Consider the following 5,715-nt stretch of genomic DNA (forward strand, 5'->3'; position numbering starts at 1 on the left):
TCGGGCGCCCGTGGCCACGGCGACCCCGGCCGCGCCGCCCCTCGCCGTCTCGTCGCCGGCCACCACCTCCTCCACGCCCGGCCCCCTCTCCGGCGACCTCCCCGGAGCCCGGCGTCCCTTTCCTCTCCGGCGAACAGTGAACTCCGGCGCCACCTCGGGATCCGTGCCGCCAGATCCAGATCCAGTTTTGGATTCGGTTGACTTCTCTCCCCCTAACCCTAATTTTCATGCCTACTTTGACTGCTCATAACTTTGCATCTATGGCTCTGTTTTGGACATATAATATATCAAAATCTTCGTCTCGACGAGTACATCATTTCATTCCATTGCATCATTTGCATTTGTGTTCATCTTGATGCCCAAAATGCTGTTAGAAGGAGGCATCGTGAGTTAAATTGCAGATCCGTTAGCTCATCATTGACTTTTGTCATTTTTGCCATGATTGTTGTGTGCATGATATGCCTGTACCCCTTTGGGATGAATTGTTAAGCATGTTGTCTTATTTCCAGAGGTGCCACCCATGCATTTTTAGGATGTGTGTGGTGTCTTGTGCAAGCTTGCAAAGAGGGGTACCTGAGATTGCTGATTTCAGGGACTTAGTGATTTTGAGTAAGTCTGGGATATTTTAGTTCATGATGCCATGTGTCCAGCTTGTTTCCTAGTGATCCGTGCCTCTTTTGAGGATGATCAGTAAGGGAGTTTTGATATTTATGTTGTGCTCTATCCATCCGTGTCTTTACTTGTTATGTTGGAGCACCCTAGGTTGATTCAATCGAGCTCTACTTTTGCATCGTTGTTAATTTGGGCAGATCGTGAACTCTTTTGCGATTTTGCCGGTGCTATTGTTAGTGATCCATGCATGCTATGCCATTGTTCTTGCCATGTCTAGCTAGCTTTTTGTGCCTTCTCTATGGATATATGCTTGCCTTGCCATGACTTGCACCGTAGTGAGTGCATCGAGCTCGTTTACATGCCTTTGTGAGTTAAATTTCAGCATGTCTCAGTTTCCACTAAGTCTGAAACCTGATTGTGTTTCATCTATGTTCGTGTGCTCGTTAGAGTATTTTGTGAACCCTTTTGGCCCCAGGTCACTTTGGGTGTTTTGTTAAGCTTGTTGAGTAGCTCCATGCCATGTTCTTACTTGTCATGTTCAGGTTATGTTTCATGTTGTTTTGCTGCTCCGAAGAGAGCATCGTGGTCTGAAATTTCAGACTAGTGTTAATTTCACTAGTCTGAAATCTGTTTTGCTTATTCAGTTTTGCCATGCTTGTTTGAACCCCTTAATGGATGAATTTGGCTATGACTCGGTGCTAGTGATTTGTTAAGCATCTTGTGTACATCCCTGCCATGTCTTTTGTTGTCATGTTTGGTGGCTGTAGCATGTTCATTTCATTGCATTTAGGTGCCTACTTGCTGTAAATCGCAGATCGGTTCATTTCGTAAAACGCTTGCCATTTCCAAACCGTAGCTCCGATTCCTATGATCTTTATATCATTTTCAAGTGATTTCATCCCCTCTATCCAGTGGCACACTTGGTTTTTCAAGTTGAGGCCAGGTTCATGCATTTCCTGTCATATCTTGCATTTTGCATCCCGCATCGCATCCCGCATCTCGCATATCATACCATGTTCATGTGTTGGTTGTTTACTAGTTGTGTGCTTCTTTTCCGGCGTTTGCTTCTTCGGGTTGGATCCGGTAACATCGAGTTTGTGAGGATCCATTCGACTACGTCCGTTGTCTTCTTCATGGACTCGTTCTTCCTCCTTGCGGGATTTCAGGCAAGATGATCATACCCTCGAAATCACTACTATCTTTGCTATGCTAGTTTGCTCGCTCTTTTGCTATGCCAATGCTACGATGCCTACCACTTGCTTGCCAGCCTCCCAAATTGCCATGTTCAACCTCTAACCCACCATGTCCTAGCAAACCGTTGATTGGCTATGTTACCGCTTTGCTCAGCCCCTCTTATAGCGTTGTTAGTTGCAGGTGAAGATTGAAGTTTGTTCCTTGTTGGAACATGCAGATCGTTCCTTATTGGAACATTGTTTACTTGTTGGGATATCACTATATATCGTATTTAATTAATGCATCTATATACTTGGTAAAGGGTGGAAGGCTCGGCCTTATGCCTGGTGTTTTGTTCCACTCTTGCCGCCCTAGTTTCCGTCATATCGGTGTTATGTTCCCGGATTTTGCGTCCCTTACGCGGTTGGGCTATAATGGGAACCCCTTGACAGTTCGCCTTAAGTAAAGCTTCTCCAGCAATGCCCAACATTGGTTTTACCATTTGCCTCCTAGCCTTTTCTTTCCCTTGGGTTCTACAGACTCAAGGGTCATCTTTATTTTAGCCCCCCCGGGCCAGTGCTCCTTTGAGTGTTGGTCCGAACTAGAGTCCTGTGCAGCGCCCCCTTGGGGAAACTCGAGGTTTGGTTTTAGTTGTATGGAGAGCTCATCTAAGTGTGCCCTGAGAAAGAGATATGTGCAGCTCCTATCGGGATTTGTCGGCACATTCAGGCGGTGTTGCTGGTTTAGTTTTACCCTGTCGAAATGTCTTGTTGTACTGGGATACCGAGTCTGACCGGAACGTCTCAGGTGGAGGTCTATTCCTTCGTTGACCGTGAGAGCTTGTGATGGGCTAAGTTGGGACACCCCTGCAGGGATTTGAACTTTCGAAAGCCGTGTCCGCGGTTATGGGCAGATGGGGATTTGTTAACGTCCGGTTGTAGAAAACCTGAAGTTAACCTTAATTAAAATGAATCAACCGCGTGTGTAACCATGATGGTCTCTTTCCGGCAGAGTCCGGGAAGTGAACACGGTTGTTGGAGTTATGCTTGACGTAGGTAGTCTAGGATCACTTCTTGATTATACTTTTATCGACCGTGCTTTGCCTTCTCTTCTCGCTCTCATTTGCGTATGTTAGCCACCATATATGCTAGTCGCTTGCTGCAGCTCCACCTCATACCTTTACCTTACCCATAAGCTTAAATAGTCTTGATCGCGAGGGTGCGAGATTGCTGAGTCCCTGTGGCTCACAGATACTTCCAAAACCAGATTGCAGGTGCCGATGAGTCCGTGCAGATGACGCAACCAAGCTCAGGAGGAGCTCGACGAAGATCTTGTCCTTTGTGTTGTTTCGTTCTAGTTGATCAGTAGTGGAGCCCAGTTGGGGTCGATCGGGGACCTTTGTCGCATTCGGGGTTCTTCTTTTATTTTGGTTCCATAGCCGGACCATGAGTGTATTTGGTTGATGTAATGCTTTATTCATGTAATTGTGTGAAGTGGCGATTGTAAGCCAACTATGTATCCTTTTCCTTATTATATTACATGGGTTGTGTGAAGATTACCTCACTTGCGACATATGCCTTCAATGCGATTATGCCTCTAAGTCGTGCCTCGACACGTGGGAGATATAGTCGCATCGAGGGTGTTACACCAACTCAACTGGTTCTTCACGTCTAACAATTGGACTTCAGTATATCCTAATACCAAGGTTACTGCCATGGCCAAACCAATCCCCGACCACATGCCTTGTTTGGTCCGTATAGGATCATCGATCCCCGCGACCAAATTTTCAGGTTAGAATCTTACTGGATGCAGCACAGAGGCTTCTTTGAGGTGGTGAATACTTCTTGGTCCAAACCAAGTTATTTGCATAATAGTGCAGCCAGGATTTGCCAGAAAATGAGAAGACTAAGGTACGCCCTTAAGAAGTGAGTAAAGGCCTCTCACATCTCAAAGTGCTGATCCAAAACACTGAATGGGCCGTTATTGAGCTGGATGAAATTGAAAACCTGAGAACACTCACAACCCCAGAATCGAACTTCGGGCGAATTCTAAAAACTCACCTACTGCAGCCTCTGAACATTCAGAACCAACACTGGAGAAAAAGGATGCACTGTCAGGGTTATTCGTTTTGGAGAGGAAACTACGAAAAATTCCACCGGATGGCCATAGAGCGATACCGAAATAACTTCATCACCATGCTGAAATTACCCGATGGCACTGAAGTTGAGAACCACACACGCAAAGAAGGGATATTGCTCAATGTGTTTAAAGAAAGATTGGGGGAATCTTCGCCTCCAAATCAGAAATTCGACCCAGGCTCTATCATTACCATGATTGATGGACTAGAAGAACTTTATGTCCCATTCACTGAGGCGGAAATTGATGAGGTGGTTGGTGTCAGGAAATATGCAACTTGTATTACTAGGAGGCCAAAGCCACCATATATATAATGTGCATGAGGATGCCAAAAGGCAAGAATACAAAAGGCCAAAGGCCATCATCAATACAACTCTAACACCCCCCCTCAAACTCATGGTGGCTCGACAACACTGAGTTTGGAGAGGTGAAATCTATGTTGTGCTCTAGTCTGTGCCTTCGTGAAGAAGTCTGCTAGCTGTAACTCGGAAGGCACATACTGAAGAGCAACAACATGATCCTGCACAGCAGCGTGCACATAATAAGCATCAACACCAATATGCTTGGTAAGTTCATGCTTCACAGGGTCCCACGCAATACTGATAGCACCTGTACTGTCGGACAAGAGGGTGGTAGGTGTAGTAACAGAAACACCAAAATCCTCCAGTAGCCATCGTAACCAAGTTACCTCTGCCGTCAGAAGAGCCATAGCTCTAAACTCGGCCTCTGCACTCGAACGAGAAACTACAGTCTATTTCTTCGTCTTCCAGGCAATGAGAAAACCACCAAGAAAGACACAGTAAGCAGAAAGTGAACGGTGATCCGAAGGATCACTGGCCCACGTAGCATCTGAATAGGCCTGGAGTTGTAAAGAGCTGGAACGAGGAAAAAAGAGACGATGAGATATCGTGCCACGAAGATATCATAGAACACTAAGAAGGTGACTATAGTGAACTGAAGTGGGAGCGGAAACAAACTGGCTCAGAATATGGACAGGATAGGAGATATCCGGACGAGTGACAACAAGATAGACAAGACTCCCAACAAGATGACGATAACGCGTCGGATCAGACAAGAGCTCACCATCAGAAGCACGAAGGTTAACATTGAGCTCCATAGGAGTCTCAGCAGTGCGCTCGTCACTAAGAGACGCACGAGCAAGAAGATCTTGGATATAATTTTTTTGGGAAATAGAAAAGCCATCAGAGGAGGAGGAAACCTCAATCCCAAGAAAGTAACGAAGGGGACCAAGATCAGACATAAGGAACTACTCACTGAGACGGGCCTTGACAAAGGCAATGTACTCAGAATCATCGCCAGTGATGATCATGTCATCAACATATAGAAGAAGAAGAGTGCGACCACGAGCAGAAACATGGACAAACAATGCTGGATCATGAGCACTGGGCGAAGAACTAGCTGAAGTGACCATAGAGGCAAAACGCTCAAACCAAGCGCGGGGTGCTTGCTTAAGGCCATATAGAGAGCGACGAAGACGGCAAACCATGCCATCAGGAACTGAATACCCAGGTGGTGGCTGCATATAAACTTCCTCACGCAACTCACCATTAAGAAAGGCATTCTTAACATCAAGCTGAGACACAGACCAATGGCGAACAGAGGCCACGGCGAGAAGTGTGCGGACAGTGGTCATATGGGCCACATGAGCAAAAGTCTCATCATAATCAGGACCATGCTCCTGCTGAAAGCCATGAGCCACAAGACAAGCTTTATAACGCTCAAGAGAACCATCAGAGCGAGTCTTAATCTTATAGACCCACTTACAAGTGATGG

General features: G+C 46.2%; 1 pseudogene; it reads right to left on the reverse strand.

The window, feature by feature from the left end:
- LOC119355317 overlaps positions 1-5,715 on the reverse strand; it is a 51,647-nt pseudogene that overhangs the window by 30,006 nt on the left and 15,926 nt on the right.

This window comes from Triticum dicoccoides, chromosome 2A (assembly GCF_002162155.2).
Source record: "Triticum dicoccoides isolate Atlit2015 ecotype Zavitan chromosome 2A, WEW_v2.0, whole genome shotgun sequence".
NCBI lineage: Eukaryota > Viridiplantae > Streptophyta > Magnoliopsida > Poales > Poaceae > Triticum > Triticum dicoccoides.